Genomic DNA, 24,574 nt, shown 5'->3' with positions numbered 1-24,574 from the left:
ATAGTTCTTGGAGCCATAGAATAATAGCTAGATTGTTCTGCCAACTTTGTTGCTTTTTTTCTTCCCAAAGGCCTGTAGTTTTAAGTAAATAATCAAACTTTAAAATAAGGCTAAACATAATTAAAAGGTAGTAATCCTCTTTGCAGTTCAACTTTTCATTTTATTTTACTTACTAAATAATGAATATTCAATGTAATTCTATTTTAAAATATGAGACATCCTGGTAGTATAATACATTGGGCTTTGACTTTGAGTTTTAAGAACCTGGCTCTTCCATTGACTTTATGTGTGACTGTGCTAATCACATTGAACTGATAAATTTTAATTTCTGCCTCAGTAAGTGGAGATAGTAATATTTCTAACCATGTACCTCCCAGGGTTTTCATGAAAAAAAATTATAAACAATAAATTGCTATAGAAATGGGAGTCATTATTATTAATTATTCTGATGTCTCATTAAGGTGTAGAGGTGAAGATTTTGTAATTAGAGCATAAGCTCTGGCTCATCATGTTAACCTAGAAAGGCCATAAGGCATGCCTTCTTGACAGACAGACTGTTCAAGGAAGAGACTGGTTTAGTATGTGGAAAGTCAGTACCAGTAGGTTAGATACTAGAGAATACAGGCTGTCTTCACTTCATGCCTGGATTATTGCAATAGTCTGCTGATGGGTCTATCTGACTCAACTCTTTCTCTACTCCAATCTATCTTCTATTCAATCCTTAAAGTGATTTTTTTCTTTTTTTTTAAATTTGCATTCTTTTTTTTAGTTTAGTATTTTATTTTCGCCCAGTTACATGAAAAACAGTTTTTAACATTTGTTGATAAAACTTTGAATTCCAAATTTTCTCCCTTCCTCCCTCTTCACCCTCTCATTGAGAAGGCAATCAATTTGATATAGGTTATACATGTGTAGTCATGCAAACCATTTTCGTAATAGTCATGTTGTGAAAGAAAACACAGAAAAAAAACTAACTCAATAAAAAGTTTAAAAAGTATGCTTCAATCTACATTCAGACACCATCAGTTCTTTCTCTGGGGATGGATAGCATTTTTCATCATAAGTCTTTCAGAGTGGTCTTGAATCATTGTATTGCTAAGAATGGTTAAGTCATTCACAGCTGATTCTCTTACAATATGCTATTACTTTGTACATAGTACATTTCACTTTGCACCAACTCATGTAAGTCTTTCCTGTTTTTTCGGAGAACATCTCAGTCATCATTTCTTATAGTACAGTAGTATTCCATCATAATCACATACCATCGTTTGTTCAGCTATTCTTCAATTGATGGTCATTTCATCAATTTCCAATTTTTTGCCCCCAGAAAAGAGCTGCTATAAATATACTTGTACATATAGGTCATTTTCCTTTTTGTTTTTAATTTTTTTTGTGGGGATACAGACCTAAAAGTGGTATTGCTAGGTCAAAAGTATGAATGGTTTTATAGCCCTTTGGGCACAGTTCCAAATTCCTATACAGAATGATTGAATCAGTTCATAACTCCATCAAAAGTGTGTTAATGTTCCACTTTCCCTGCATCCCCTTCAACATTTGTCATTTTCTCTTTCTGTTTGCCAATCTAATAGGTTTGAGATAGTACCTCAGAATTGTTTTGATTTGCATTTCTCCAATCAATAGTGAGTTAGAGTATTTTTTAATATGTTCATAGATACCTTTGATTACTTAATCTGAAAAGTTTTGGTATCTTTTGATCATTTATAAGTTGGGGAATGGCTTGTTTAAAAAAATGACTCATTCTCAATTGTCTATATGTTTGAGAAATAAAGCTTTTAACAGAGAAACTTGCTTCAATTTTTTTCACAGTTACTGTTGCTAAATATACTTCCCTTCATTCTATTTCCACCCCTGTTTATTTTATTCTCTCTCTCCTTTCATACTGTCCCTCCTTAATAGTGTTTTGCTTCTGACTACCACCTCCACCAATGTGCCTTCCATTTTATTGCCTGCCCCTTCTCCTATCCCCTTCCCTTTCTATTTTCCTGTATGGTAAGATAGATTTCTATACCCAAGTAGATGTGTATTTTGTTCACTTTTTGAGCCAATTCTGACGAGAGTATCTCCTCCTACCTCCTCCATCTTTTCCTCCACTGTAAAAGCTTTTTCTTGCTCCTTTTATGTGAGATAATTTACCCCATTCTCCCTCTCTCTTTCCTTTTCTTCAAGTGCATTCCCCTTTCTCACTCCTTAATTTTGTTTTTGGTAGATATCACATTCAACTCACATATGCATCCTCTGTCAACTGCCCTAATAATGAGAAAGCTCTTTTGAGTTACAAGTATCATCTTCCCATGTAGGAATGTAAACAATTTAATCTTATTAAGTCCCTTGTGATTTCTTTTTCCTGTTTACTTTTTTATACTTCTCTTGAGTCTAGTATTTGATAGTCAAATTTTCTGTTCAGCTCTCGTCTTTTCATTAAGAATGGTTGAAAGTCATCTCTTTCATTGAATATATAGTTTTCCCCTTGAAAGATTACACTCAGTTTTACTGGGTAGGTGATTTTTGGTTGTAATCCTAGCTCCTTTGCCTTCTAGAATATCATGTTCCAAGTCATCTTATCCTTTAATGTAGGAGCTGCTAAATCTTGTGTTCTCCTGACTGTGGCTCCACAATAATTCCATTGTTTCTTTCTGGCTGTTGGTAGTATTTTCTCCTTGACCTGGGAGCTCTGAAATTGGACTACAATATTGCTAGGAGACTTCATTTTGGGATCTCTTTCAGGAGGTCATTAGTGGATTCTTTCCTTTTCAATTTTACCTTCTGGTTCTAGAATATGAGATTAGTATTCCTTGACAATTTCTTGAAAGATGATATCTAGGCTCTTTTTTTTAAAATCATGGCTTTTAGGGAGTGTAATAATTTTACATTATCTGTCTTGGATCTATGTTTCAGGTCAGCTTTATTTTACTGAGATATTTCATTTTTCTTTCTATTTTTTCATTCTTTTGGTTTTGTTTTGTTATTCTACATTTATCATAAAGTCATTAACTTCCATTTATTCAATTCTAATTTTTAAGGAATGATTTTTTTCAGTAAGCTTTTTTTATTTCCTTTTCCATTCAACCAATTCTACTTTTTATTAATTTATTTATTTTTAGTTTTCAACATTCACTTCCACAAGATTTTGAGTTCGAAATTTTCATCCCATCTCATCCCTCCCTCCACCCCAAGATGGCATGCATTCTGAATACCCCTTCCCCTAATCTGTACTCCCTTCTATCTCTCCCCCCCTTTTCTTATCCCCTTCTCCTATTTTCCTACAGGGCAGGATAGATTCCTATACCCCATTTCCTGTATAACTTATTACCCTGCTGCATATGAAAATGATTTTTAACATTTATTTTTAAACATTTGGGTTCCAAATGTTCTCCCTTCCTCCCTCTCCACCCACCCTCATTGACAAGGCAAACAACTTGATACAGGTTATACATGTGTAGTCATGCAAAACACTTCCACAGTAGTCATGTTGTGAAAAACTAACTGTATTTCCCTTCATCCTATCCTGCTCCCCATTTTTTTCTATTCCCTTTTTTGCCCCATTCCTCCTTAGAAGTGTTTGCTTCTGATTACCCCCTTCACCAGTCTGCCCTCCCCTTTGTTTTCCTGTAGGGTAAGATAGATTTCATACCCAATTGAGTGTGTATGTTATTCCCTCCTTAAGCCAAATCTGATGTGAATAAGATTCACTCATTCCTTCTCACATTTCCCCCATTTCCCTTCCACTGTAAAAGCCTTTTCTTGTCTGTTTTGTGTAAGATAATTGACCCCATTCTACCTCTCCCTTTCTTCTTCTCCCAGTATAATCCTCTCTCACCCCTTAATTTTATTCTCCAGATATCATCCCTTCATCTTCAATTCCTCTGTGCCCTCTATCAATCTATCTATATCTATATCTATATTTATATGTATACACACACATATATATGCACACACACACATATATATATCACATATATATAGACACACACACACACACACACACACATATATGGAAATACATATATATATTTTTCCCTCTTACTACCTTAATACAGATATAGGTCTCATGAGCTACAAATATCATCTTTCCATGCTGGAAGGTAAATAGTTCAACCTTAATAAGTCCCTTATGATGTCTCTTTCCTGTTTACCTCTTCATGTTCCTCTTGAGTCTGGTATTTGAAAGTCAAATTTTCTATTCAGCTCTGGTCTTTTCATCACGAATGCTTGAAAGTCCTCTATTTCACTGAATGTCCATTTTTTCCACTGCAGGATTGTACTTAGTTTTGCTGGGTATGTGATTCTTGGTTGCAATCCTGTCTCCTTTGACCTCTGGAATATTATATTCCAAGCCCTCTGGTCCCTTAAAGTAGAAGATGTTAAATCTTGTGTTATCATGATTGTATTTCCACAATACTTGAATTGTTTCTTTCTGGCTGCTTGCAATATTTTCTCCTTGACCTCTAAACTCTGGAATTTGGCTACAATATTCCTAGGAGTTTTCCTTTGGGGATCTCTTTCAGGAGGTGATCAGTGGATTCTTTCCATTTCTATTTTGCCCTCTGGTTCTAAATTATCAGGGCAGTTTTCCTTGATAATTTCTTGAAAGATGATGTCTAGGCTCTTTTTTTTGATCACAGCTTTCAGATAGTCCAATAATTTTTAAATTATCTCTCCTGAATCTATTTTCCAGATCAGCTTTTTTTTTTTTTGGCAATTGGGGTTAAGTGACTTGCCCAGGGTCACATAACTAGTAAGTGTCAAGTGTCTGAGGCTAGATTTGAACTCAGGTCCTCCTGACTTCAGGGCTGGTGCTCTATCCATTGCACCACCTAGCCACTCCATCAGGTCAGTTGTTTTTCCAATGATGTATTTGACATTGTTTTCTATATTTTCATTCTTTTGGTTTTGTTTTACAACATCTTGATTTCTCATAAAGTCACTAGCTTCCATTTACTCCATTCTAATTTTTAAGGAAGTATTTTCTTCAGTGAGCTTTTGGAGTTCCTTTTCCATTTGGCCAATTCTACTTTTGAAGGCATCATTATCCTCATTGGCTTTTTGGACCTCTTTTGCTTTTTGGCTTAAGCTATTTTTAAGGTGTTATTTTCTTCAGTGTATTTTGGGGGTCTCCTTTACTTGTTTCTCACAATCCTTTTTGAGCTCTTCCATGGCCTGGGACTGATTCATATTTTTCTTGGAGACTTTGCATGTAGGAGCTTTTTTGTCTTCTTCTGGTTGTATATTTTGATCTTCTTTGTCACCAAAGATTCCATGGTGTGACTACTTTTGCACAATTTGCTCATGTTCCCAGCCAATTACTTAACATTTAAACTTTTAGCTGAGGTAGGGGTCTGCTTCCAGTGTGGAGACTGTATTGTCCCAAGCTTTGGGGTTTTGTGCATCTATTTTCAGAGATACTTGTAGGGAACTGACAATTTTCAGTTCTGCCAAGGTGATATGATAAAGGTGAGGTGTTTACTCCTTTCCTGGCCTGTAGTCTGGTCTATAAGTGACCACAAGCATTCTTTTATGCCTTGGAACTGTGAGGAGGATTCCTTCTCCACTGCCACCATAAGCTCCACCACACCAGTGCTTCTCCTCACCCCAGGACCCCCACCAAGAACTGTGACCCAGATCCAAGCATGGGCAAAGCAAGAGTATTCTGCCCCAGCACCAGCAAAAAGATCCTTGCAATCCCCCTCTGATCAGTCACTTGATTCCCAGTCTCTCTGTTGGCTGAGCTTAGGAAGCAGCCACTGCCCCTGGAGCTGTGTTGGGAGCTTTTCTCTTACCATAGTCATAGACTATTCCTACTGACCTTCTAAGTTGTCTTTGATATTTGTGGGTTGAGAAGTCAGGAAACCACCACAGTTGCCCATGATTCAATACTCTGAGGCCTGTTGTAGGTTTGCAGAGGCCTGTTTTGCCTGTGTGCTCACGCTGAACTGTGCTCCTGTCCCAGCCCAATGCAGATAGACCTTTCCAATCAACCATCCAGCTTATCTTGGGCTGGAAATTTGTTTCACTCTGTCGTTTTGTGGGTTCTGTTGGTTTAGAATTTGTTTAGAGCTATTTTTTACAGGTATTTGGAGGAATGTGGGGGAGAGCTCAAGCAAGTCACTGTTTTTACTCTGCCATCTTGGCTTAGCCCCCATTCTACTTTTTAAAGGAGTTTATTATTTTTTTTTTCCTTCAGTGAATTTTTGTGCCTCTTTTTCCATTTGGCCAATTGCATTTTTAAAGACATTCTGCTCTACATTGGCTCTTTTACCATTTGGCCTAGTTTGCTTTTTAAGGTATTATTTTCTTCACTAATTTTTTGTGTCTCCTTTATCTAGCTGTTAAGTCATTTTTTCATGATTTTCTTGTATCACTCTCATTTCTCTTCCCAATTTTTTCCTAGCCCTTTCTCATTCTATTTTCAAAAGCCTTTTTGAGCTTTTCCATGGCCTGAAACCAAATACTATTTTTCTTGGAAGCTTTGGATGTAGGAGCTTTGACTTTGTTATCTTCTGAGTGTGTATTTTGATTTTACTTGTCACCATAGTAACTTTCTATGGTAAGAATATTTTTCCTGTTGTTAATTTGTGCTTTGATGAAGTGTAATACATTTGTATTCTTTAGTTGATTGATTATACAATGTGTCAATAGAGCTATGATGCAGAGTAGAAGCTATTCCTATCCTTTCATCCTGGGGGAATTTCTATCTAAAAACAATCCTATAAATCTATGATTAGGGGAGTAGCCCAATCTGTTAGGAGCCCTTCTTCTAATTCAATTTGATTCAGTTGTTTTAGGTAATCAACAAATATGAGCCAAATGCTGAGGATACTAAACCCTGTGCGTTTCAAGGACATCAGAGGTGTCTTGCATAAGTGGACATTGGCCTGATTATTTCATTCTCTTTGGACAGACTCTGATTATAACTAGCTCATCCATAGTTAATCATTCCCTTTTGTAGGTCCATGGGATAAGGCTGCAGGTGACAGTTTTCCATACTTTGACCCTGTTCTGTACATTTGAAGAGTTTTCTGTCATGGCTGGATATCTTCCATGTCAGTTTATCTTTGTGGGAACTTTGGATAGAAAAATCCATTTTATCATAGTTTCACCTTGGATTTGTTGATTATTACTTGTGCTGATATATTTATTTTCCCTTGCTGGAGCAGATACATAAGAGAGATAGGCTCTTCTTTTCCTATTTACTTCATTGTCTTGAGGTGTTCTCTTAACAGTACCTTTTCTTAAGAATGTTACCTTCTGTTTAGGTATGGGAACAGTGTATACACACACACACACACACACACAAACACATACACACATATATATAATGTGTATATATATGTAATGTGTGTATATAAATATACATATGTGTATGCATGTATACACACATATATGGTGATATGGTGTATCTATATCCACACATATATTTATTTATATATAATGTATAAACATATTCATTTTAATATATAATATAATCACATATGTTAGTATGTGTATATACATGTACATATATACATACATAGTTAAATATGCACACAGACACAAACATTTTTATAGTAATATTTTACTATTTTGCTAATGATTGAGTGGTTATCAGGATCAGCACTGAGTAGGACATGCCAGTTGACCTAAGACTTGAGTGATGCTAGGGATCCCAACTGATGAAGAAGAGATGGGATTCAATTCTAAGCCAGGAACTCTAACTTAAGGAAGAATGGAGTTGGGAGATAGAATATCATGTACATGGAATAAGTAGAAATAGAGTGCAGAAATGTTAGTAATGTAAAATCAGTTTGTAAATTTAAGTTGGAGCCAGCCTGAATTATGGCAGTGGCCATTAGATGGAAGGGGATAGATATGTTATAGAAGTATTATCAACAAAACTTGGCAAAACATTGCTTATGGAGAATGAGGGAAAGGTTGGACAATAAGATGATTCCAGGCTTGCAAAATTTGATAACTAGGAGGATACCGGCATTCTCTAAAAAAAAAAAAAATGAAAGATATGAAAAAGGGAAGATCATTTGAGGAAGAGAATAATTTGCAATTCAGACATTTAATTAAATTCAACAAGCATTTATTAAGTGCCTACTATAGGAAATATGCAAGGCATTGTGTATATCAAGATGTAATATATCATTCTCTGCCTTCAAGGAGCTTCATTCTCTAGACAGGAGACCATATGTACAAAGAAAAATAACTGCTAAATATATGTGAACTAATACATAGGAAAAGTTGGAAGGGTGGAGAAGGATGGGATAAGGTAAATGTGACATATATCTCAAATTCCTTTATGTTCATTGTTGTTTGCCTATTGTGTCCCTTATTAATATATGGCCTCCTTGAAGGCTGAGACCAGTATTACTTTGTACACTGTATTAACACAGTGACTATTGTGTAATACGTATATAAGAAATTCTTGTTGACTATTCTTGGTTAAAAGGGCACCAGAGAAATGAGGACCTTATGAGTAAATACATGGGCATGAGAGGTGATGATCAAGGGGGAAAAAAGCATTGTTTTTGAGTAGGTAGACTCCAAACTGATTCTGAGTCACTTAGATTACTATGTAATTCTATAGATTAAAGAGGAGAACAATACAAAGTCTTGGGTTATACCCACCAAAGACAATGGAGCTTAGATGACTGTCAGTCAGTCAATATACTTCAACTTAGTGACTTATTATATGTTAGGCACTCCACTAAGTGCTAGTTCAGGAAAAGAACTTGGAAAGAAATACTCTTGGCATTGCATAGATACTAAAGGCATGCTTAGGATGCCCACTGATATCACTTGCTTTTGCCAAATATATAGCCCATTTTCTTTTCTAGTTATGTTTCTTTGATGCCATCTTATGTGTCACTTCTCTTACACAAATATTCATTTGTAATGTACTCTACCCTATTCCTTTCCATTAAATTTGATATTATAATAATATGTATTAATACAAGATCTAAAGATACATTCTGACCCAAATATTATTATTGTGAATATACTCTTAAGGCTTTATCAAACAGACACTAAGAGACAGATAAAGAGAGAGAAGGGCAGAGACAGAGACAGAGAGGCAGATAAAGAAAGAGAGAGACAGAGACAAAGCATTATATATATATATATGTATATATATTTTCCAATGACTGAAAAGCAATATCAAACTATATCATGTCATTTTGTAACAAAAATAGGGCATAACTATTTTATCTTAAGCTTGATTGAATGTGACTATTATACTGGTTTTGGAGGCAATTCCCCAAAAACATTCCATATTTTCTAGTAATTAACAACCTCTTCAATTTACAGAATAAGCAATTGAAGTCCAAAGAAGAAAAAGGTTTCTATCAAGGTCACACAATAAATTAGGATTAGAGCTGGGATTAGGCCATACATTTCCTGTCATACAGATCAGTATTTCTGTCAGTGCAATTTGTAAATTGAGAAGGAAAGTTGATCTGAAATATTTTCCATACACCTCCACTTCAGCCTAACTGATATACAAATATCCCTTCATTTTCTATTCATCTTTCAACTTGGGATAAAAAATTCCTTTATCTTTCTCACTTGATAATTAAGGTCGTAAGAGACACTAGCAAAATAGTATTTAATGTATTATACTGTAATTTCTTCCCTTCTGTAGAGATTCAGGAGGTATGTATCTGTAGTTATTATAAATATAGAATTAAAACAAATAGTAATCAATATAGACAAAAACTTAAAAACCTTTATATTTGCTTATTGGTGGCCTGGATGATCTTGAGCATGTCATATAGATAAATAAAGTCACATTAACTGAATAAAAATGTTTTCAAGCTAAACTAAGGAAAGGAGAATTAAGTAAGGTTGGGCACAAACATATACACTGGACATATTATTTAAACCATCTCAGAAACCAACTATCCAATAGACTATCAGCCTGCCCTGACATTTTAAATTTTTTACCTTTTACTTTTTGAATTACATGCACAAACAATTTAATCTTTATTTTTTATTTTGAGTTCCAAATCCTGACGCTTTTCTTGTCTTTACCTTGGTTTTCTTATTTACCTCTACTTCTGGTAGAGTAGGAGAATGAATGAATAAATAAATAAATGTTTATTAAAAGCCTCTTATAAAATGATAGAAAATGATGAGATTTTTGAATCACTTTGCAAAGTTTAAGGCACTACATTAAGGCTATCAATTATACCGCCACACCACCATCATCATCACTACTACTACTACTATTACTACTACTTCTTGCCAAGCATTGTGCTTAGCTCAGCAGATAAAAATAGAAAGAAAAAACAAGCCAGTCCCTGCTCTCAAGGGGATCATAATCTAATTTTTGGAGACAATTCTTAAAAGAAAGTTCAATTATACCATAGATAAAAAGGTTTGGAATTCCTAAGAGGGTCATGATGGTATGGAAGACAAGGCCCATGGCTTCTTAAGCCACCTCACTAGATGTAGTAACATTTTTTATTAGAATTTAACTCTTAAACTTTGTTTTCTTATAATCATGTTTGGGCCACTGGAGGGTATTAGACCAAATGTTATATTTGGATTTTCAAATTCAACCCTAGGGTGATGAGTCAGGGTCTGAGATATTTGTCATATCAAAAATATATACAAAACTATCTCAGAATACCTTGATTATCTTAGACTCTCTCTTTACTGGAGTATTAGAGGATACCTTGGGAAACAAGACTCACAGGAAAGGGACACACAAACAAACAAGCAAAATAATCTCAACACAATGGTTTAATGGTGTAGAGGAGAGATATAGAGCTTTACACCTTAGGGGAACTCCCTGGAATCTTTACACAATGTAACAATGTCCTTCACATAACCTAGAAGCTCACTTATGTCTAAAACTAATTATTCAAGTAACCATCATTGTCAGTTAGCCAGAATAATTAAATACACTGCGAATCTACAACAGTCCTTTTGTCTCCTTCAATGGATCAGATGATGGAGCTACCACACATGTCGTGTCTATAGTACAAGAGTTGGCATTTATTTTACTCAATTTCTGTATCATCTCATGGATTACCTAGTTATAATTCAAACAGCATATATTTTACTATGTTTTCAGTAGTACCTAAAACCTTCTGGGGCCTCTTGGTACAGAGACCCCAGAAATCCCTCCAATTCATGTATGATTTAAGGACAATCAATATGGGATGGCCTTCTTTGTCCATAAAAACTTACTAGAAGTGTCTCATGGAGATCAAGGAAATAGGGCATTCTTATGTTCCTTATTATACCATTTTCACTTGTTCAACAAGAGCAAGATCTTGTTTCTAGTAGGAATAATGGAGTGTTCAGGTCCTTCATCTTCCAAAAGCATTTAGGGATCTGTTATATTTACCTCTCAAAATTGAAAATAGTATTTTTTGCACCATGGGCAATGGGTTCAAAATACATGCTCAATACAATGGAATGTGGTTACATAGCAGAGAAAAAATGACACAACAGTTGGAAGGTTACTACCAACTTATTTAAACTAATTATTTTAAATTATTCTATTTTTTTTCTTTTGTAAGATGCTGAAGGACTTAAAGTTCTTTCTGTTAACATCCTATGCATTATTCTGGAGCAAAGTCCCAATTCCCTTGCCATACTTATGATTCTAGATAACATACTTAATCCTATTCAACATAACTCACACTTTTGGTACAAATATACAAAATCTAGGATAAAGGGCTACACAGAAAATCAGTGGATGACAGCTTGAGAGCTGAAAGATATCACAGAAATTACCTAGTCCAATACCCTTTATTTATATCACTATTGTGACCACTGACTATATAAAAGGAAATTTCACACACACACACACACACACACACACACACACACACACACATATAGTACCTGGGACAGAAGCTATTTACTTACAAGTATTTGCCCTGTCCTCCTTTTAGGTAATTTATATTTAAATAATGGTGTTAACTGAAAAGAAAGAGAGATTGCTTAAGGCAATAGGCTTAGCTCAACCCCAACTCCAAATTTAGGTTTTCAGGGAATGCAAAGGTTTTATAATCAGATTGACTGAAGCACATGTATTAATCCACCTGACATTATACTTCTCAGATATACATGGACCAGATCAGACTCCACTATTGTCTAAAAACTCCTTTCTTAGTTCTTTTTTTTCCATATCCAGGCTGGTCCTCTAGTTTATCTAGCCTGGCTTCATAATGATTGTCCTGTGATGACCTAGCCTAGCCTGTTCAATAGATGAACAGATAACCTCACATCTATGTAGACTTTTTAGAATCCTCTGCTTAATTAACTTTATTTTTCAGGAGAATATAGTATATAAGAAAGGACACAAGATTAAAAACTAAATTACCTCAATTATAGCTTTCATCTGTCTATGACCTTGTGATTTGACAAGTCCCTTTTCCTTTCTGAGGTCTATTTCCTCATCTGTAATAAAAAGAAGTTTGACAAAATAATCTCAAACTCCTCTCCAGCACCATTTTCTCAATCTTGAATCTTTATTTTTTTCAATTATTTAGCATTTTTTCTCCCTCCCACTTCACAATTCCTCCCTAGGGGGAAAAAGGCAAAGAAAAAATAATTTTTTAGAGGCCAATACGTGTAATAAAAAAAAAATTCTGTATTAGTCATGTCCCAAAATATGTTCTTTTCTGCATCTTGGTCCATCAGCCCCTCTGTCATGAAGTGGGTAGCAAATGCTTCATCATAGTTTCTGTAAAATCGTGGTTGATAATTTGGTCAGAGTTCTTAAGTCTTTTGAAATTATTATGATTATTTTTACAATTTTGATGTTATAGTATAAATTGCTCTGGTTCTATTCACTTTATTCTATATTAGTTCCTCTAAATTTTCCCAAGGGTTTGTAAGTATGTGACCTATTGGAGTTCCTTAGGCTATGTGGCCCTAATGTCCATAATAAACAAATAGGTCTTAAATTATTATACTTTAGCCATCCATGTAACTTACCCAAGGGATCACATCAATCAGATAAGACTGATACATAAATGAGCCAATCCCATATTGTCTCAAATAAAGTCACTGGGTCTCCTTACTCTTGATAAGAATTACTCTGTTCAACACTCATGTAGACAAAGCAGTACAAATTTGTAATGTGGTATCCTGAGACATTGTACCTCATTCTTTCTTCTCATGTGAGTGACTCTGAATGGTTTAGATTCTGTTTGCTATGTGTTCCCTCCCATCTCCTCCCCTCCGTTAATTCTGCCTCCTTTCTGTGCTTTCACTTATGCTTTGCTCCATGTGGCAATAAATTGAGTCCCACCAGCTTCCTGAGTACAAATTCTTCCTAAATCCTTGAATATAATGGACTTCCTCTTAAGCTTGAGCCATGAAACTTTGCTCTCATGCCCTAACCTTAGATGTCGCTTGACTCGTTTTATTGTACCAGTTTTCTCTGAAATCAGTTCTTTCTTCATTTCTTAGAGCAGAATAGTATTTCGTTTTGTTTATGTAATGTACTTTGTTTAGCCAGTCCTCAATTGATGGGGACTTTTTGCTTTCCAGTTATTTTTCATTACAAAAAAGAGTGTTTAATATATAGAAACAGATTATATTAGAGATTGTCCTCTTTCTCTTATCTCTTTGGGGTATTCATTTGTGAAAAATTCCTGCTTTTAATAGTCTAAAAACCATGTTCTGACATTTTATGTTCTAAATGAAGGTTTCTTCTGGCAGTAATCTGTTTTCTAAACATCTTGCCCTAGGATTCTTATTTTAAGGTATCAGTTCTAATATTCTACAATCCTAGTCCCATGATGCTTGAATGCTCTATTTGTGAGATCACTGTAATTTAAGAAGCACAAATAAAGCAGAGTTGGGAGAATAACATCAACATGCAAGGTTAATGGACAGTAAATGTTACTATTGTGAAGTCTGGTGCAATTTTTCAAGTATATTTTTTTTGTTTTTTATTTAATAAGAAAATATCTTAGGGCCTCTGAAAAGATGAAGGTTAAAAATATCTTCAGGGAAACACCTAATTAGCCTCAATAGATAAAAAGGTGGGAAGGAATCTCCCCCAAGAAAAAGAACATTAACTTATCCCAAGAGTGTTCTGTTAGAAGAGCTTACAAGTCTTTTGACAACCTCCTGTTCTACCATCACAATGAAGAGCTTTGTGCCATCCCTTTTTGACTACCTGTTGCAGAGAGAAATGGAGTTATTATGCTAAGCAGAAACCTGTAAGGAGGAGGAAAAGAAAGACCATTTAAATGCAAATCCTCTAATCCCAGGGATTCTCATTCTAAATAGAAAGTGGGACTTCAGGGTGACTCATGAAGTTAGCAATATAAGGTCATTCTTTAGGGATTACTTATTTCAGGAAATCTAATAACCGTCTTTATTGTGTGAGGATACACTATCCCTCCTCAATGCTTTCCACAGGCTTCTAATGGCAACCATTTTTCAGGAACTGTATTTCTTCCCAGTTGTGGGGAAGAGGAGGTGGAGTTTCAGTGGATCTAAATCAGACTTCCCAAAAGCTTGTTATATGTGCAGTATTAAATTGCCTATAGTAATTGCACAGCATATATTGTCTTGGCACAATTATAGGGATAGTGCTGAAGAAAAGTATGGGAAGACAGTGCCATGTATATATAATCCATCATGAGCACAGTACCAACACTAGATAAATGAGTCTGATTTATGTTCTCTCAAATCATATATGTATATATGTATATATATATACATATATGATTTGAAATATATATGTACTTATATTTCTCTTGCTTTCTTCCTGCCTCTCTTCTTCTCTCTCTCCTTCCTTCCTTCCTTCTCTCCCTCAGACCCTCCTTTCATTCTCTCTCTCTCTCTCTCTCTCTCTCTCCCCCCCCCCAATATCTCCATTCCTTATCTCTGTGTCATTCTCTACTCGTTTCTCTGTGTTTTTGTCTTTTTTTTCCTGGCTCTGTCTTTTTTTTTTCTGGCTCTGCTGTCAATCTGTCTGTCTCATTGTAAATATTCCAAAAGTTGACTGCAAAACAACACAAAAATCAAATTATAGTCAGATGTTTCAATATCTCATTTTGAAACTTTATTTGTTAAATCTTTGCTTTGAAGTTAAATCTTCCCCCACACACCTATTTCTAACTTCCAGGAAACTACAAACAAAACTCTGAGTGACTTGTTTGGGCTAAAGATATAAGCTTTAATGTGACTGACTTCATTTTATTAAATTGTATCTTATATAAGCTTTTAAGGAACATGGGGATTTTTAGGAATTTAAACTAGAAAAGGTATTGAATGCATTTAGCGCCATAACTGAAAATGACCTTTAGAGGTAATCATATAATCATAACTTTAGAACCAGAATGGACTTCAGGGATCATTTTATCTACATCCTTTATTTTGCAGATGAGGAATCCCAGAGCTAGAAAGGCAAAGTTGTTTGTGCATGATCACAGAACTATCTAATCCCAGGCAAACCTGAGATTACATACCAATCTACTGTCTTTCTGCTCAGGCCCCTTTAACCTAGACCAGGTTTCTTCCAAAGATTAGATTAGTTAGCAGACCCATGTGTAGCATCCACTCCTCAGCTTTGTTAAAGGTTCTGTTAATTCCATTAATAATGATTGTGATACTAATAATGGCTAGCGTTTATATAATGCTTTGAGGTTTGTCAAATGTTTTATGAATATTATCTCTTTATATCTACACAACTACCCTGGGAGGGAAGTGCTATTATTATGCCTGCTTTGTAGAGGAAGAAAATGGCACATAGTAGTTAAGTGACTTAATATCTGAGACTGGATTTGAACTGAAGTCTTCCTGACTCCAGGGGCAGTGCTTTCTCTGGTGTATCACCTAGCTACTCAATGTAGCTACCAATATCCTTGACATGAGTTTGGCAGAGGAGACAGTTCATCAGATTTCAGTCAGAGACCTCATTTCAAATCTTCATTTTCTTCAAACTTGGCACATCACTTTCTGTGTTACTTTGGACAAATCTCTGCTCCGAGCTTAGCTTCCTGCCGCATCAAACGTAGGTAACAACATTGATAATTCATCTCGCAAAAGCACTGTTAGGAAGGTCAAAGGAAATTCCCTGTACAGAATGTTTTGTAGCTCTTAACATCTCATATTACAAAGCATTTCTTCACATTTCTTTGTTGACAATTCAATAACCATTTATTAAAGGCCTCCTAAAAACTACTTAGACTGATAACCTTATGTTAGGATCTAGAATTCAAGTAGGATATGATTGCATCACTTTTCTAAGTAGAACCTGAAGATCATGGAGTATGAAGTAATGTGAGGTCACCTAGGTAGGAAGTGGTAGGGCTTAAAGAGGAGTTGAGGCATTGGAGACCAGGCATGTCATATGATTTAAGGACCATGGTATTCTTTTCCTCCCCATGATGCTCCAACACTTCATTTAGTTAGGTTGCCTCTTAAAATGACAGGAACCAGTAGTTTATGCAAACACATAAACATCAGGCATGGACGTAGCTCATAACAATTTTTATATTAATGTATCATTTTAGTTATAGATACAAATATAATGCAATGTAACTTGACATTGTTTAATTCAATATAATGTGACATGATATGACATTACATGGCATAACATGCCATGATATGGTGTAGATTATGATATGTTATAATATTTAGGCAGGGTGATGGATAGTTCTTAAGAAACATCCTTGGCAATGGGACAAGTCTAATTCTTTTCCTACATCTACTGTGACCAGGCACCCAGTTCACCATGGCATAGAAGTTTGAAGATTAGATAATCCAAACTGTTCTTTACTCCATAGACCCCTACTGGATTTGACTAGGACACTGGAGTCTTGGTAGCTCTGGAAAAAGAGTTAACCTGAATCTGAATTTTCTAGATTCTATTGAAAGAATGGCATTGGCAAAACTACATTCATCTGAGTTCTTTAAATGTCCTACACTACCTTTTTGTAGACAAATTAATATGCTTTCTCCTTATGCCTGAAGTGACAACTTGGTACCCACTAAATGTGGCCACACATAAAACAAAGATCTGTTTACTATTTCTGTATTGAGTCTAACACTTAGGAAGTACTTGTTGAATTATTGTTAAAAATGAATTATTTTGCCCTATTGAAGACTTTAACTTCAGGGATCTTGGAGTTGGTGGGAAATTGTGTAAAGGAAAATCCTCAGGAAATCAGGGCCCCAAAGATCCTTATGACTCTTTTTCCTCAAAATGTCAAATCAACAAATATTTGTTAACTGTCTAATATGTTCCAGGAACTTTGTATCATTTAAGATATAAAGAAAGGTAAAACAAAACCCTAAACACAACAAAAAGCAATAACCACAAAAAGTTCTGCCCTCTAATTGCTCATAATCTAATGGGGGGATACCAGGCAAACAAATCCTTTTCCCTCCCATTCTTCCTCTATCTTTACTTTCCCATGTCATATTCACTACTTCTTCCCTCTCTGCAAATGATTCCCAACTTTTTATCACAAATTCTGAGTACTTTATTAGTCTCTAGACCCTTGTCTCCAAATATCTACATATAGGACTGCACTTACTAACTAGCTAACTATCTAAGTAACTAACTAACTAACTATACAAATATGTATATATACATATATATACATACATATATACATATACATATGCATACATATATACATATACATATGTGTGTGTGTGTGGATATCAGTATTAATCTGTCCAAAACAGAGCTCTTTGAAACAGGTGTTTTATTTTTTAATAAAAGGTTCTGTGAAATTTGGATTCAGTCAAAGGGTTACACTTGAAGTCCTAAAGGGCCACATGCAGTCTCCATGCCTCTGGTTCTCCACCCAGGGCTCTTTCCTTTCCCTCAAATTCTTCCTTTACTTCATTCTTATTTGTGCCACCATGATTGATTAATCTCCCATGTTAGAAATTTTTAGGTTTTTTTCCTGTTTCTTCTCTCTATCCCTTCAAATTAAATACTGTTTCCATTTTCTCCATATCTATCATATCCATAATTTATAAAATAGTGTTGTAGCAAATACAGCGCTAGACATGCAATTCTAAAGAAAAACAAAAACAAACTAACAACACGTCTGGATATCAATTTCATATTTGCTAATTCTTTTAGGGTTATTTTAATTTCAAAATATGTTGTATATCTAAAGCACTTAATAGTAAAAAGCAGTAAATAAAGCTATTTTAAATATTCACTCTATTTCCACTATTAGCACACTAAGAGCTCAGCAATGAAACTGGACTACTGCAGTAAGTTCATAAAAGGTTTTCCTTCACTCACTTTTACCCCCTCCAACTCATCCTTCATGTTTTCACCGGCCCAATAATAGTTTTTGACAAATTTTTAATGTATCTCCCTATCCCCTAGTGAATAAACTTCAAAATTATTTTCCTGGCATTCAAGAAGTTTTATAATCTGATGCCAAGGGATTTCCTCTATTTCTTTTCACACTGCTTTTCTTTATACCTCCACACAGACAGACCATTACCCAGGGAAGCTGGACTAGAACCTACCTATGTCAATTCTTCTATTAGGACAGTTTCTTATAGTACAATTTTTTTTCCCTTCATTTCTTACGTGCTGACTACCTATCTTTTAAAGCCCAACATAAGTGACATTTCTTCCATAAAACATTCTCTGATAAAGACTTATCTTCTTGGATATTTCTCTCATGAACTAATATTATGTTGTAGTTGTTAAGAATTATGTTTTATCTCTTTAAAATCTGTAAAATTCATGAACACAAGGACCTTGTATTACCAAAACACTAAATCTGTACCCCACCTCTTGTCCCATCAACTCACACCCTTAAGTGCTTAATACATGATTGTTGAATGAATGAATACTCCCTGCCAACTGTTAAATCACAAAAGGAAGTTGCAAGGCCAGCCATATAGAAGACCCTGTGGCTCTGAGCAGGCATTCAGTTCCAACTGTGACACATATGTTCATTTCACAATCAGAAGTCCTCCTGCTGCAATCACCCATGGCTCATGTTACTGATTCATTTGTCCCCCAGGGGCAGATGATTATTATGAAAAAATTAGAACTCTATCTCCTGAAAGCCTAAATAATAACTTCAAAATAATCTTTGCTACTTTAAAAAATGGAGATTCCTACTGATCATTTTCAAGTCTAATTCCATTAAAATCTGGAGAATCAGGGTCACTCCAGGGGTGAGTCAAGTTTAAATTTGCATCTGTTAATTCTTTCAGACAGAGGAAGTATCCTTGTCTGAGAGAAAAGCTGTGCATATTTATATGACTCAAATAAAATCCCCATAATGGTAAACAGCCTTGTTTCCTGAGTTCAGAATTTTTTTTTAATTTCCAAAGCAGTGGAATGAATGAAATATAACATTAGTGTATGCCATTTTCCCTAGTTATTGTTTTTTTTTTTATTCTAATGCTTTAAATATGAATAAAGGAATTTTCAGAATAAGTCCAAACTCCAAAATAAATACTAAGAAAAAAATAATTAGAATGATAGAATTTTAAATGTTATGGCTTAAAATGAATTAGAATAACAAATATCAGAACATAGAAGACAGAATGTTAGATAAAATACTGATTAATAGCACTGGAAATTATCTGAGAATATAGAAAGTATGATTTAAACTTATAGCACAGATCACTAAAATAGAGAAATTTAAATTTGACAATGAATTTAGATATTGTTGATTTCTCAATTTACAATTAAGGAAATCAAAATTGATAAAGGTGAAATAAATTGCCCAAGATTGCAATTGGTTGGTGACTTGAATTTCAGAGATCCAGATTTCAAGGATTAATTCTGCTACTGTAGGATATACACTGGAGTATAATAAAAAGTCATTGACTGAGAGTCAGCATAACTGATTTATGTTCCCCAAGGTGCCTTCTCACTGGCATAAAGTAAAGATGGCACTATGGTGATCATGAAAAAGTGAATCCTTGACAATCTCTTTCAGCTCTCAATCCTGTATTCTCCAATACTCATTGGGAGAATGTGAGTTGAGATCCACACTACATATTGCAAATATAATTCAAACTTATGAAATAATCAAATACATAAAGTCATTGTAAAAGAGAAGGTTTAAGTGTTCAGGTTATGTGAGCAGCAAGATGGCAGACTAGATTTTTTCCCCTAATCAATGGCCTCTCAAACCTCTCCAAAACAAAAATTAGACACCAAAGATAAAGCGACTTCAACTGTTTTCATGGTCTAGGACAACTAGAATCGAAAAGAAGGGTAAAAAGCTTTTTTTTAAAAATTCAGAAAATGTTGTTCATTAACTCTGAGCTCACTCAGTACCTCTACCCCTCCCCACCCAATCCTTGCTATTGGAAGTGAGGCTGAAGTAGCACACCCAAGGACATGAAACAAGTTTATACAAAATTTTACACCTTGTCTCTCTAGGACCTCAACAATTAGCTTGGCCATAGCACTTACAGAGCAAAAGCCTTAGCCAGGTGAGGAGCAAACTGAAAGTACTAGCACTACAAAGTTCTGAACTATTGTTTCTGGTTCAGAAAACTAAGGAACAGGGGAAGTGGGGCAGGTCATAAGGACAGGATATCGTGAGGATGAAAGGAGGGCTGTGCAGCAATCCACCAAGTCTGAGAGAAAAATCCCAACATCCAACTGGGGCCAGTTTTGACCACCCAAAAGTCAGATGGGCCAAAAAACTGGTGAACTGTTTATTGCCCCATGTGGAAGGAGGCTGAGATGCTTTTAGAACCAACCACTTAAGGATACCACAATCAAAAGGGGAAAAAAACACAACCAGGAAGTGAGTGATAATGAAAACTAGGTATGATGGGAGGGGAGACTGAAAGGATCAATGATTTGAGGAAGAAGGAAACTAAGAGACCCTGAACATAAAAAATAAATCAATGAGAAAAATAGTAGCAACAGAAGGAAATATATCCTCCAGAGCAGGTAAACGATGTGCAAAGTAAAAGGATATGATCCAACACTTCAATGAGATAAAGAATCCTGTGAAATTTGAGAAGAACATGGAATCATAACACACTATTCTTGAGTGATTTAAAGAGAAATGAGAATTATGAAAGTGTTATTTCTATGCTGTCCAACAAAAATAATGACTGAAATACATAAATTTGGATCTACTATAACAACAAGTCTCATATAAGAAACAAAAGAGAAAATAAGTTGGGAATCCAAATACACAGAAGTGAAGGACAATATAAAAGAAAAGGAGCAAAAACAACAATAACAATACAATAAAATATGCTCACTGTGTAAACAAAACATACTAAAATGTACTAAACCTGAAGGCAGAATGTGCAGAGACAACCTAAAGATCATAGGTCTCCCAGGAGAACATGTCAAGCCAAAAAAACTTAAACATTACAATGAAAGCTATAAGGGGAGAGAACTGCCCACAGCTTCTAAATATAGAAAATGCAATTCCAATTGGAATAAAATATGCAGATCCCCCACAGAAAAGAAATCAAGGCTCAAACTCCAAGACACATAATGACTATATTTTAACAATTCAATTCAGAAATCACAAATTCTACAAGCCATCAAGAGTAAGATCTTCAAATTCAAATGAAAAGATTTTCAGATCATATAAGTCTTTTCTATATCCACTTGAAAAAAGAGGAGGGAATGGAATAATGTTTTTTTGAATAGCAATGGAGCTCTAGATGCAGCCCTGGGTGACCTATTCTGAAAATGTGAACCTAACCATGCAGGATAAAATATGGAAGTTTAATAATAGAAAACAATTTTAAACATTTTTTAGAAAGAATAACAGAATTGAAGAGTGTATCACTCCAAACAACAGAAATGCAAGATGAGTGAATAAAATCAACAGGAAAAAGACAATAACAACAAGAGAAGGAAAACAGAGGAGAGACTTCTTTCTAAATGTGTACAAAGAGACAAAGGAAAAAGTGGAAATCTCAAAGAGATAATAATGAAGAGACAGAGAGTGAATTTAATGTACAGAACCTAATGACAGCTTTCATATAGATGATTTTTTTTGGTACTATATTGCAACATGGGGAGGGTATATAGAAGGGAGGGAGGAAAATCCAGGGATATAGAGTAGTGAAGGATGTACCAGTGTCAAATTATAGGCCATCAATGAGGGTAAGGTGACATCTGGGGTTTCCAGAAAAGGAGGAGTGAAGATTGAAAAAGTGGGGTGGGGGGAGGAATAAGGCCTTACTTTGGAGAAGGGTTTGCTGATGAATTGTTCTATTGGTGAAGAGAAATGGTTATTAAAAGGAGATGAGAACCTGACACTGGATGAGTTCTGAGGGATTTGGTGCTTGAAAGGTGTACTTGTCCTATGAGGGAGAGAATTGTAGCCTCTGAAGGCATTGGCACCTGGAGGAGTGGGAGAGCATGGACACAGACAATAGATTGCCCGTCAAATGAAGAAAATATGTCAACAAGAGAGGGTATGGATCAGTGTCAGGTTCCATAATCAGGCACATGGTGGGAGACCAGCCCTATTATGAGGCAGTATCCTCTCTGACACCTGTAATAACTGTCATTGTTCCAGACATAAGAAAACAGAAAATAGGAATCTGTTGGGCAAGCCCTACAAGGCAAAAGCTAAAAGCACCTAGAAGTGAGCGCCTTATAGAAAGTGTACCTTAGGTTTTTTGATTGCATTAATAATACAGAGAAGAGAGACATCAAATAATTATAAGCATTATGAATCAGAGAATAAGGGGTTTACACTAAACAGAAAGAGAAGATGGATAATGAAGAGAGTGAGAGAAACCCTTTTTGGGAATGGGCACAAAAAATGAGATTTATAAAGTAAGGAACAGAACTAGCTGAAAAAAAGAAGAGGAAGGGAAAATTTAGTTGACTGAGAGGAAAAATAAAGAAGTGAATTAAATACATAAGCAGGGGGGCAGCTAGGTCACACAGTGCATAGAGCACTAGTCCTGGATTCAGGAGGACTTGAGTTCAAATTCGACCTCAGACACATAACACTTACTAGCTGTGTGACCCTGGACAAGTCACTTAACCCCATTGCCTAGCCCCCCAAAATTAAAAATAATAATAATAATAGTAATAATACTATGTAAAAGCAGGTAAAAGTAGGAGAGAAAAAACTAAAAAAAAAACATAAAAGGAAAGAGGTTATTATCAAATGAGAAAAGAGGAAGAGGAGTGAGGGGAAGAAATCCAATGGGAACAGGACTACCTTTAAAATGATTAAAATAGCTTCTACTTCTAATGAACACCAAATGAGGACAACGCTGTGCCGCAGGAGGAGCAGGAGGCCCTGGGGTCCTGAAGTCAGAGGCTGAGGTGGCTTCTGCAGTGGCTTCAGCAGTGGGGGCCAAGGTCGAGGTTGGGCCGTGGACATGGCCGCGGGGCCCAGGGAGGAAAGGCTGAAGACAAGGAGTGGGTTCCTGTTGGAACTGGGCTAGACAGTCAAGGACATGAAGATCAAGTCTTTGGAAGAGATCTATCTTTTCTCCCTTCCTATCAAGGAGTCTGAGATCATAGATTTCTTCCTGGGATCTTCATTGAAAGATGAGGTTCTGAAGATCATGCCTGTTCAGAAACAAACTAGAGCTGGACAACGTACCAGATTTAAGGCTTTTGTGGCCATTGGTGACTTCAATGTCTATGTTGGCCTGGGTGTCAAGTGCTCCAAGGAAGTGGCCACAGCCATTCGTGGTGCTATCATTCTGACCAAGCTGTCCATCATTCCTGTGAAATGTGGTTAGGTCACTGGGCGATGTGGATAGGTTTTGGTGCGCCTACAAGTACTGGCTTGTCTCAGCTCCTGTGCCTAAAAAGCTCTTGATGATGGTTGGAATTGATGATTGCTACACTTATGCAAGAGGTTGTATTGACACTCTGGGCAACTTTGCTAAAGCTACCTTTGATGCCATCTCCAAAACATGCAGTTATCTAACCCCAGAATTGTGGAAGGAGAAAGTGTTCACTAAGTCTCCCTATCAGTAATTCATCGACCCTCCTGTGAAGACTCACAGTTGTGCATCTGTCCAGAGGACCCAGGCAGCTGCTGTGGCAACCACATGGATTTTTTTAAAAGACAAATAAATTGAATTATGCCTGCTAAAAAAATGATTAAAATAAAGTAAAGGAATATAATACCATGTTTACAACAGAAGAGGGAATTTGAAAGTGAAAAGCTTCTTTGCAGGCAATATCAAGGCATCTTAGATAAGAAGGAAAGTGGTCAAATGACTGGGGGAATCTTAGCATCAAATTTCTCTGAAAAGGTTTGTTTTCCAAGATACAAAGCTAGCTAGCTAGCTATATATCTGTATGTGTGTGTATATATATATACACACAAACACATATATACATATATAATATATGTAAAGCTAATAACCATTCCCCAAAAGATAAATGGTCAAAAGGTACAAATAAATATTTCTTAAAAGAATGGCAGAGTATTCACAACTACACAATAAAATGCTATAAATCGCTAATAATAAGAAAAAATGCAAATCAAAACAACCCTGAGGTTTCACCTTATGAACATAACTCTGAAACTAATTTATTTTTTTTTTCTTGAGTTAATCTATTTTTCAGAGGTACTGTACCCAGGATACACAGGGGCCTGGAAACAAGCCAGTGATTAAGTCTCCT

At 35.6% G+C, this 24,574-nt stretch overlaps 1 pseudogene; it reads left to right on the top strand.

Annotated features, from left to right (window-relative positions):
• The window catches only part of LOC114027926, a 47,031-nt pseudogene extending 23,012 nt beyond the window's left edge, over positions 1-24,019 (top strand).
• Positions 24,020-24,574: the final 555 nt, after the last annotated feature.

This window comes from Vombatus ursinus, unplaced genomic scaffold (genome assembly GCF_900497805.2).
Source record: "Vombatus ursinus unplaced genomic scaffold, bare-nosed wombat genome assembly UNPS02014864.1, whole genome shotgun sequence".
Taxonomy (NCBI): Eukaryota; Metazoa; Chordata; class Mammalia; order Diprotodontia; family Vombatidae; genus Vombatus; species Vombatus ursinus.
This window is presented reverse-complemented; position numbering and strand designations above follow the sequence as displayed.